Source organism: Ambystoma mexicanum, chromosome 1p (assembly GCF_040938575.1).
Source record: "Ambystoma mexicanum isolate Mex_15411 chromosome 1p, UKY_AmexF1_1, whole genome shotgun sequence".
Lineage (NCBI taxonomy): Eukaryota > Metazoa > Chordata > Amphibia > Caudata > Ambystomatidae > Ambystoma > Ambystoma mexicanum.
In genome coordinates this window covers 237,974,755-237,984,754 of record NC_090921.1, presented here as the reverse complement: position 1 = coordinate 237,984,754, position 10,000 = coordinate 237,974,755, and the positions used below count along the sequence as shown (strand labels likewise).

Below are 10,000 nucleotides of genomic sequence, written 5' to 3'. Positions count from 1 at the left end.
AATATTGTACGATGACTAGCGTTGCCGGTGCTTTTTTCTTAAAGAGTCAGTTCTTGGCACCCATTCCCTACTTGACTCAGCCTAATCTTCAAGAATATTTGTCAAGAACTAAAAAAAATCCAGAAACGGTTTAACCTCCCCGTCGGGGACGGTCTCCCGCGTGACAGGCGGGGATACTGACCACTATACTAACGAGGAGACGTGAGGGCATGAAATGAACAGCTGCTGATGTCTGCACAGCATCCAGCGACCACCTAGCTGGCCTAGGGGGTCTCATTTTCCCCCGTCAAACGGCTTGCCCGATCTAAGGCTAATTTCTTTCTTTTTATCGGCACCAGGCTTAAAACTCAGTTTAAGGCGATAGTTCCGGGCTATGTTTGACTCCAGAGTTGAATCTGTCATCCTGCATTTCCTCAGCAAATCAAGCTACCCATCTCAAGTCTCATGAGCTGAGGACGGCAAAGTCCCTGTGGGCTTAGGACAGTCAAAGAAACCCCTGGGCTGCATGCTAAGCCCCTTTTCGGCTTCACTTTCCGAATCCTGCCCTAGCTTGCGATTAGTTTTTTTCTCACTTCTTGCCCCCATCTCCCACCTTGCCTCATGGTCTCCCCTCCTCTGCGCACCTGACAGTTTGCCTGCCCTTCCACTGCCTGTCTCCAGACTTTCCAAGGAGAAAAGGCAAAGCACTAAAGCGGGCCGGGCAACGGGTCAAGTTCCGCTTTCGGCGACTAGCAGGGAGGTAGCGTGGCTGAGCGGTCTAAGGCGCTGGATTAAGGCTCCAGTCTCTTCGGAGGCGTGGGTTCAAATCCCACCGCTGCCACTTTTCCTGGCCTTGCATTTTAAAGAAGAACGTAACGTTGACCTCTTCCTTCATTAGTGCCACCTCTGTCGCAATGAGCAAGCGGATGGTATGCCACACCCTGCAGGAAAAAGGTTTCGCTTCTGACGTCTTGCTTTTCTGGACATCCAGTCTCAAGTTTCCCATCTGGAACGGCGCTCCCTGCTGCTTTGTGAAGGCTTGCTGCAAGAGCCTTCGAAACCCAGGAGCTCTTGCGTTGAGCTGTGACGCGTCCTGGGAAGACCTCCCGTTGCAGCGGAATGAGCCCCACTTCCAGGGCGTGCTGGTAGCAAATTTCCCACAGCCCACAGGGAGCAAACGATCCCAGGTGTGATGTATCACCAGGAGAGGCTGAGATGAGAGTAAGGGTTCACGCGTGTGCCCGGACCGAGGTTAATGATGGGATTAGAGCTAGGGTTAGATGCAGGGAAAGAGTGAGAGTTATAATTAGGGATAAAGCTAACAGGTGATCATTACTCGTCATGTAACATGATACAAAGGGTCAGAAGAGGAACTGATTCAGGGTTACAATTTGGACTTCGCAGACAACAGGAGCACTAAATGGTGCTGAGGGGGACTCAATAAAGTGGACCGGCCGCCTAATGTAAGCAATTGTGCACAAATATTGTACGATGACTAGCGTTGCCGGTGCTTTTTTCTTAAAGAGTCAGTTCTTGGCACCCATTCCCTACTTGACTCAGCCTAATCTTCAAGAATATTTGTCAAGAACTAAAAAAAATCCAGAAAAGGTTTAACCTCCCCGTCGGGGAATTGAACCCCGGTCTCCCGCGTGACAGGCGGGGATACTGACCACTATACTAACGAGGAGACGTGAGGGCATGAAATGAACAGCTGCTGATGTCTGCACAGCATCCAGCGACCACCTAGCTGGCCTAGGGGGTCTCATTTTCCCCCGTCAAACGGCTTGCCCGATCTAAGGCTAATTTCTTTCTTTTTATCGGCACCAGGCTTAAAACTCAGTTTAAGGCGATAGTTCCGGGCTATGTTTGACTCCAGAGTTGAATCTGTCATCCCGCATTTCCTCAGCAAATCAAGCTACCCATCTCAAGTCTCATGAGCTGAGGACGGCAAAGTCCCTGTGGGCTTAGGACAGTCAAAGAAACCCCTGGGCTGCATGCTAAGCCCCTTTTCGGCTTCACTTTCCGAATCCTGCCCTAGCTTGCGATTAGTTTTTTTCTTACTTCTTGCCCCCATCTCCCACCTTGCCTCATGGTCTCCCCTCCTCTGCGCACCTGACAGTTTGCCTGCCCTTCCACTGCCTGTCTCCAGACTTTCCAAGGAGAAAAGGCAAAGCACTAAAGCGGGCCGGGCAACGGGTCAAGTTCCGCTTTCGGCGACTAGCAGGGAGGTAGCGTGGCCGAGCGGTCTAAGGCGCTGGATTAAGGCTCCAGTCTCTTCGGAGGCGTGGGTTCAAATCCCACCGCTGCCACTTTTCCTGGCCTTGCATTTTAAAGAAGAACGTAACGTTGACCTCTTCCTTCATTAGTGCCACCTCTGTCGCAATGAGCAAGCGGATGGTATGCCACACCCTGCAGGAAAAAGGTTTCGCTTCTGACGTCTTGCTTTTCTGGACATCCAGTCTCAAGTTTCCCATCTGGAACGGCGCTCCCTGCTGCTTTGTGAAGGCTTGCTGCAAGAGCCTTCGAAACCCAGGAGCTCTTGCGTTGAGCTGTGACGCGTCCTGGGAAGACCTCCCGTTGCAGCGGAATGAGCCCCACTTCCAGGGCGTGCTGGTAGCAAATTTCCCACAGCCCACAGGGAGCAAACGATCCCAGGTGTGATGTATCACCAGGAGAGGCTGAGATGAGAGTAGGGGTTCACGCGTGTGCCCGGACCGAGGTTAATGATGGGATTAGAGCTAGGGTTAGATGCAGGGAAAGAGTGAGAGTTATAATTAGGGATAAAGCTAACAGGTGATCATTACTCGTCATGTAACATGATACAAAGGGTCAGAAGAGGAACTGATTCAGGGTTACAATTTGGACTTCGCAGACAACAGGAGCACTAAATGGTGCTGAGGGGGACTCAATAAAGTGGACCGGCCGCCTAATGTAAGCAATTGTGCACAAATATTGTACGATGACTAGCGTTGCCGGTGCTTTTTTCTTAAAGAGTCAGTTCTTGGCACCCATTCCCTACTTGACTCAGCCTAATCTTCAAGAATATTTGTCAAGAACTAAAAAAAATCCAGAAACGGTTTAACCTCCCCGTCGGGGACGGTCTCCCGCGTGACAGGCGGGGATACTGACCACTATACTAACGAGGAGACGTGAGGGCATGAAATGAACAGCTGCTGATGTCTGCACAGCATCCAGCGACCACCTAGCTGGCCTAGGGGGTCTCATTTTCCCCCGTCAAACGGCTTGCCCGATCTAAGGCTAATTTCTTTCTTTTTATCGGCACCAGGCTTAAAACTCAGTTTAAGGCGATAGTTCCGGGCTATGTTTGACTCCAGAGTTGAATCTGTCATCCCGCATTTCCTCAGCAAATCAAGCTACCCATCTCAAGTCTCATGAGCTGAGGACGGCAAAGTCCCTGTGGGCTTAGGACAGTCAAAGAAACCCCTGGGCTGCATGCTAAGCCCCTTTTCGGCTTCACTTTCCGAATCCTGCCCTAGCTTGCGATTAGTTTTTTTCTTACTTCTTGCCCCCATCTCCCACCTTGCCTCATGGTCTCCCCTCCTCTGCGCACCTGACAGTTTGCCTGCCCTTCCACTGCCTGTCTCCAGACTTTCCAAGGAGAAAAGGCAAAGCACTAAAGCGGGCCGGGCAACGGGTCAAGTTCCGCTTTCGGCGACTAGCAGGGAGGTAGCGTGGCCGAGCGGTCTAAGGCGCTGGATTAAGGCTCCAGTCTCTTCGGAGGCGTGGGTTCAAATCCCACCGCTGCCACTTTTCCTGGCCTTGCATTTTAAAGAAGAACGTAACGTTGACCTCTTCCTTCATTAGTGCCACCTCTGTCGCAATGAGCAAGCGGATGGTATGCCACACCCTGCAGGAAAAAGGTTTCGCTTCTGACGTCTTGCTTTTCTGGACATCCAGTCTCAAGTTTCCCATCTGGAACGGCGCTCCCTGCTGCTTTGTGAAGGCTTGCTGCAAGAGCCTTCGAAACCCAGGAGCTCTTGCGTTGAGCTGTGACGCGTCCTGGGAAGACCTCCCGTTGCAGCGGAATGAGCCCCACTTCCAGGGCGTGCTGGTAGCAAATTTCCCACAGCCCACAGGGAGCAAACGATCCCAGGTGTGATGTATCACCAGGAGAGGCTGAGATGAGAGTAGGGGTTCACGCGTGTGCCCGGACCGAGGTTAATGATGGGATTAGAGCTAGGGTTAGATGCAGGGAAAGAGTGAGAGTTATAATTAGGGATAAAGCTAACAGGTGATCATTACTCGTCATGTAACATGATACAAAGGGTCAGAAGAGGAACTGATTCAGGGTTACAATTTGGACTTCGCAGACAACAGGAGCACTAAATGGTGCTGAGGGGGACTCAATAAAGTGGACCGGCCGCCTAATGTAAGCAATTGTGCACAAATATTGTACGATGACTAGCGTTGCCGGTGCTTTTTTCTTAAAGAGTCAGTTCTTGGCACCCATTCCCTACTTGACTCAGCCTAATCTTCAAGAATATTTGTCAAGAACTAAAAAAAATCCAGAAAAGGTTTAACCTCCCCGTCGGGGAATTGAACCCCGGTCTCCCGCGTGACAGGCGGGGATACTGACCACTATACTAACGAGGAGACGTGAGGGCATGAAATGAACAGCTGCTGATGTCTGCACAGCATCCAGCGACCACCTAGCTGGCCTAGGGGGGTCTCATTTTCCCCCGTCAAACGGCTTGCCCGATCTAAGGCTAATTTCTTTCTTTTTATCGGCACCAGGCTTAAAACTCAGTTTAAGGCGATAGTTCCGGGCTATGTTTGACTCCAGAGTTGAATCTGTCATCCCGCATTTCCTCAGCAAATCAAGCTACCCATCTCAAGTCTCATGAGCTGAGGACGGCAAAGTCCCTGTGGGCTTAGGACAGTCAAAGAAACCCCTGGGCTGCATGCTAAGCCCCTTTTCGGCTTCACTTTCCGAATCCTGCCCTAGCTTGCGATTAGTTTTTTTCTCACTTCTTGCCCCCATCTCCCACCTTGCCTCATGGTCTCCCCTCCTCTGCGCACCTGACAGTTTGCCTGCCCTTCCACTGCCTGTCTCCAGACTTTCCAAGGAGAAAAGGCAAAGCACTAAAGCGGGCCGGGCAACGGGTCAAGTTCCGCTTTCGGCGACTAGCAGGGAGGTAGCGTGGCCGAGCGGTCTAAGGCGCTGGATTAAGGCTCCAGTCTCTTCGGAGGCGTGGGTTCAAATCCCACCGCTGCCACTTTTCCTGGCCTTGCATTTTAAAGAAGAACGTAACGTTGACCTCTTCCTTCATTAGTGCCACCTCTGTCGCAATGAGCAAGCGGATGGTATGCCACACCCTGCAGGAAAAAGGTTTCGCTTCTGACGTCTTGCTTTTCTGGACATCCAGTCTCAAGTTTCCCATCTGGAACGGCGCTCCCTGCTGCTTTGTGAAGGCTTGCTGCAAGAGCCTTCGAAACCCAGGAGCTCTTGCGTTGAGCTGTGACGCGTCCTGGGAAGACCTCCCGTTGCAGCGGAATGAGCCCCACTTCCAGGGCGTGCTGGTAGCAAATTTCCCACAGCCCACAGGGAGCAAACGATCCCAGGTGTGATGTATCACCAGGAGAGGCTGAGATGAGAGTAAGGGTTCACGCGTGTGCCCGGACCGAGGTTAATGATGGGATTAGAGCTAGGGTTAGATGCAGGGAAAGAGTGAGAGTTATAATTAGGGATAAAGCTAACAGGTGATCATTACTCGTCATGTAACATGATACAAAGGGTCAGAAGAGGAACTGATTCAGGGTTACAATTTGGACTTCGCAGACAACAGGAGCACTAAATGGTGCTGAGGGGGACTCAATAAAGTGGACCGGCTGCCTAATGTAAGCAATTGTGCACAAATATTGTACGATGACTAGCGTTGCCGGTGCTTTTTTCTTAAAGAGTCAGTTCTTGGCACCCATTCCCTACTTGACTCAGCCTAATCTTCAAGAATATTTGTCAAGAACTAAAAAAAATCCAGAAAAGGTTTAACCTCCCCGTCGGGGAATTGAACCCCGGTCTCCCGGGTGACAGGCGGGGATACTGACCACTATACTAACGAGGAGACGTGAGGGCATGAAATGAACAGCTGCTGATGTCTGCACAGCATCCAGCGACCACCTAGCTGGCCTAGGGGGTCTCATTTTCCCCCGTCAAACGGCTTGCCCGATCTAAGGCTAATTTCTTTCTTTTTATCGGCACCAGGCTTAAAACTCAGTTTAAGGCGATAGTTCCGGGCTATGTTTGACTCCAGAGTTGAATCTGTCATCCCGCATTTCCTCAGCAAATCAAGCTACCCATCTCAAGTCTCATGAGCTGAGGACGGCAAAGTCCCTGTGGGCTTAGGACAGTCAAAGAAACCCCTGGGCTGCATGCTAAGCCCCTTTTCGGCTTCACTTTCCGAATCCTGCCCTAGCTTGCGATTAGTTTTTTTCTTACTTCTTGCCCCCATCTCCCACCTTGCCTCATGGTCTCCCCTCCTCTGCGCACCTGACAGTTTGCCTGCCCTTCCACTGCCTGTCTCCAGACTTTCCAAGGAGAAAAGGCAAAGCACTAAAGCGGGCCGGGCAACGGGTCAAGTTCCGCTTTCGGCGACTAGCAGGGAGGTAGCGTGGCCGAGCGGTCTAAGGCGCTGGATTAAGGCTCCAGTCTCTTCGGAGGCGTGGGTTCAAATCCCACCGCTGCCACTTTTCCTGGCCTTGCATTTTAAAGAAGAACGTAACGTTGACCTCTTCCTTCATTAGTGCCACCTCTGTCGCAATGAGCAAGCGGATGGTATGCCACACCCTGCAGGAAAAAGGTTTCGCTTCTGACGTCTTGCTTTTCTGGACATCCAGTCTCAAGTTTCCCATCTGGAACGGCGCTCCCTGCTGCTTTGTGAAGGCTTGCTGCAAGAGCCTTCGAAACCCAGGAGCTCTTGCGTTGAGCTGTGACGCGTCCTGGGAAGACCTCCCGTTGCAGCGGAATGAGCCCCACTTCCAGGGCGTGCTGGTAGCAAATTTCCCACAGCCCACAGGGAGCAAACGATCCCAGGTGTGATGTATCACCAGGAGAGGCTGAGATGAGAGTAGGGGTTCACGCGTGTGCCCGGACCGAGGTTAATGATGGGATTAGAGCTAGGGTTAGATGCAGGGAAAGAGTGAGAGTTATAATTAGGGATAAAGCTAACAGGTGATCATTACTCGTCATGTAACATGATACAAAGGGTCAGAAGAGGAACTGATTCAGGGTTACAATTTGGACTTCGCAGACAACAGGAGCACTAAATGGTGCTGAGGGGGACTCAATAAAGTGGACCGGCCGCCTAATGTAAGCAATTGTGCACAAATATTGTACGATGACTAGCGTTGCCGGTGCTTTTTTCTTAAAGAGTCAGTTCTTGGCACCCATTCCCTACTTGACTCAGCCTAATCTTCAAGAATATTTGTCAAGAACTAAAAAAAATCCAGAAAAGGTTTAACCTCCCCGTCGGGGAATTGAACCCCGGTCTCCCGCGTGACAGGCGGGGATACTGACCACTATACTAACGAGGAGACGTGAGGGCATGAAATGAACAGCTGCTGATGTCTGCACAGCATCCAGCGACCACCTAGCTGGCCTAGGGGGGTCTCATTTTCCCCCGTCAAACGGCTTGCCCGATCTAAGGCTAATTTCTTTCTTTTTATCGGCACCAGGCTTAAAACTCAGTTTAAGGCGATAGTTCCGGGCTATGTTTGACTCCAGAGTTGAATCTGTCATCCCGCATTTCCTCAGCAAATCAAGCTACCCATCTCAAGTCTCATGAGCTGAGGACGGCAAAGTCCCTGTGGGCTTAGGACAGTCAAAGAAACCCCTGGGCTGCATGCTAAGCCCCTTTTCGGCTTCACTTTCCGAATCCTGCCCTAGCTTGCGATTAGTTTTTTTCTCACTTCTTGCCCCCATCTCCCACCTTGCCTCATGGTCTCCCCTCCTCTGCGCACCTGACAGTTTGCCTGCCCTTCCACTGCCTGTCTCCAGACTTTCCAAGGAGAAAAGGCAAAGCACTAAAGCGGGCCGGGCAACGGGTCAAGTTCCGCTTTCGGCGACTAGCAGGGAGGTAGCGTGGCCGAGCGGTCTAAGGCGCTGGATTAAGGCTCCAGTCTCTTTGGAGGCGTGGGTTCAAATCCCACCGCTGCCACTTTTCCTGGCCTTGCATTTTAAAGAAGAACGTAACGTTGACCTCTTCCTTCATTAGTGCCACCTCTGTCGCAATGAGCAAGCGGATGGTATGCCACACCCTGCAGGAAAAAGGTTTCGCTTCTGACGTCTTGCTTTTCTGGACATCCAGTCTCAAGTTTCCCATCTGGAACGGCGCTCCCTGCTGCTTTGTGAAGGCTTGCTGCAAGAGCCTTCGAAACCCAGGAGCTCTTGCGTTGAGCTGTGACGCGTCCTGGGAAGACCTCCCGTTGCAGCGGAATGAGCCCCACTTCCAGGGCGTGCTGGTAGCAAATTTCCCACAGCCCACAGGGAGCAAACGATCCCAGGTGTGATGTATCACCAGGAGAGGCTGAGATGAGAGTAAGGGTTCACGCGTGTGCCCGGACCGAGGTTAATGATGGGATTAGAGCTAGGGTTAGATGCAGGGAAAGAGTGAGAGTTATAATTAGGGATAAAGCTAACAGGTGATCATTACTCGTCATGTAACATGATACAAAGGGTCAGAAGAGGAACTGATTCAGGGTTACAATTTGGACTTCGCAGACAACAGGAGCACTAAATGGTGCTGAGGGGGACTCAATAAAGTGGACCGGCTGCCTAATGTAAGCAATTGTGCACAAATATTGTACGATGACTAGCGTTGCCGGTGCTTTTTTCTTAAAGAGTCAGTTCTTGGCACCCATTCCCTACTTGACTCAGCCTAATCTTCAAGAATATTTGTCAAGAACTAAAAAAAATCCAGAAAAGGTTTAACCTCCCCGTCGGGGAATTGAACCCCGGTCTCCCGGGTGACAGGCGGGGATACTGACCACTATACTAACGAGGAGACGTGAGGGCATGAAATGAACAGCTGCTGATGTCTGCACAGCATCCAGCGACCACCTAGCTGGCCTAGGGGGTCTCATTTTCCCCCGTCAAACGGCTTGCCCGATCTAAGGCTAATTTCTTTCTTTTTATCGGCACCAGGCTTAAAACTCAGTTTAAGGCGATAGTTCCGGGCTATGTTTGACTCCAGAGTTGAATCTGTCATCCCGCATTTCCTCAGCAAATCAAGCTACCCATCTCAAGTCTCATGAGCTGAGGACGGCAAAGTCCCTGTGGGCTTAGGACAGTCAAAGAAACCCCTGGGCTGCATGCTAAGCCCCTTTTCGGCTTCACTTTCCGAATCCTGCCCTAGCTTGCGATTCGTTTTTTTCTCACTTCTTGCCCCCATCTCCCACCTTGCCTCATGGTCTCCCCTCCTCTGCGCACCTGACAGTTTGCCTGCCCTTCCACTGCCTGTCTCCAGACTTTCCAAGGAGAAAAGGCAAAGCACTAAAGCGGGCCGGGCAACGGGTCAAGTTCCGCTTTCAGAGACTAGCAGGGAGGTAGCGTGGCCGAGCGGTCTAAGGCGCTGGATTAAGGCTCCAGTCTCTTCGGAGGCGTGGGTTCAAATCCCACCGCTGCCACTTTTCCTGGCCTTGCATTTTAAAGAAGAACGTAACGTTGACCTCTTCCTTCATTAGTGCCACCTCTGTCGCAATGAGCAAGCGGATGGTATGCCACACCCTGCAGGAAAAAGGTTTCGCTTCTGACGTCTTGCTTTTCTGGACATCCAGTCTCAAGTTTCCCATCTGGAACGGCGCTCCCTGCTGCTTTGTGAAGGCTTGCTGCAAGAGCCTTCGAAACCCAGGAGCTCTTGCGTTGAGCTGTGACGCGTCCTGGGAAGACCTCCCGTTGCAGCGGAATGAGCCCCACTTCCAGGGCGTGCTGGTAGCAAATTTCCCACAGCCCACAGGGAGCAAACGATCCCAGGTGTGATGTATCACCAGGAGAGGCTGAGATGAG

General features: G+C 51.5%; 4 non-coding genes across 4 annotated transcripts; 1 reads left to right on the top strand and 3 right to left on the bottom strand.

The window, feature by feature from the left end:
* Positions 1–1,594: 1,594 nt before the first annotated feature.
* TRNAD-GUC (transfer RNA aspartic acid (anticodon GUC)) lies at positions 1,595–1,666 on the bottom strand. Its single transcript has one exon. It is a non-coding gene; the product is annotated as a tRNA-Asp (tRNA).
* A 2,855-nt stretch (positions 1,667–4,521) lies between these two features.
* Positions 4,522–4,593, bottom strand: TRNAD-GUC (transfer RNA aspartic acid (anticodon GUC)). Its single transcript has one exon. It is a non-coding gene; the product is annotated as a tRNA-Asp (tRNA).
* Positions 4,594–7,458: 2,865 nt separating this feature from the next.
* TRNAD-GUC (transfer RNA aspartic acid (anticodon GUC)) lies at positions 7,459–7,530 on the bottom strand. The gene has a single exon. It is a non-coding gene; the product is annotated as a tRNA-Asp (tRNA).
* A 541-nt stretch (positions 7,531–8,071) lies between these two features.
* TRNAL-AAG (transfer RNA leucine (anticodon AAG)) lies at positions 8,072–8,153 on the top strand. The gene has a single exon. It is a non-coding gene; the product is annotated as a tRNA-Leu (tRNA).
* Positions 8,154–10,000: the final 1,847 nt, after the last annotated feature.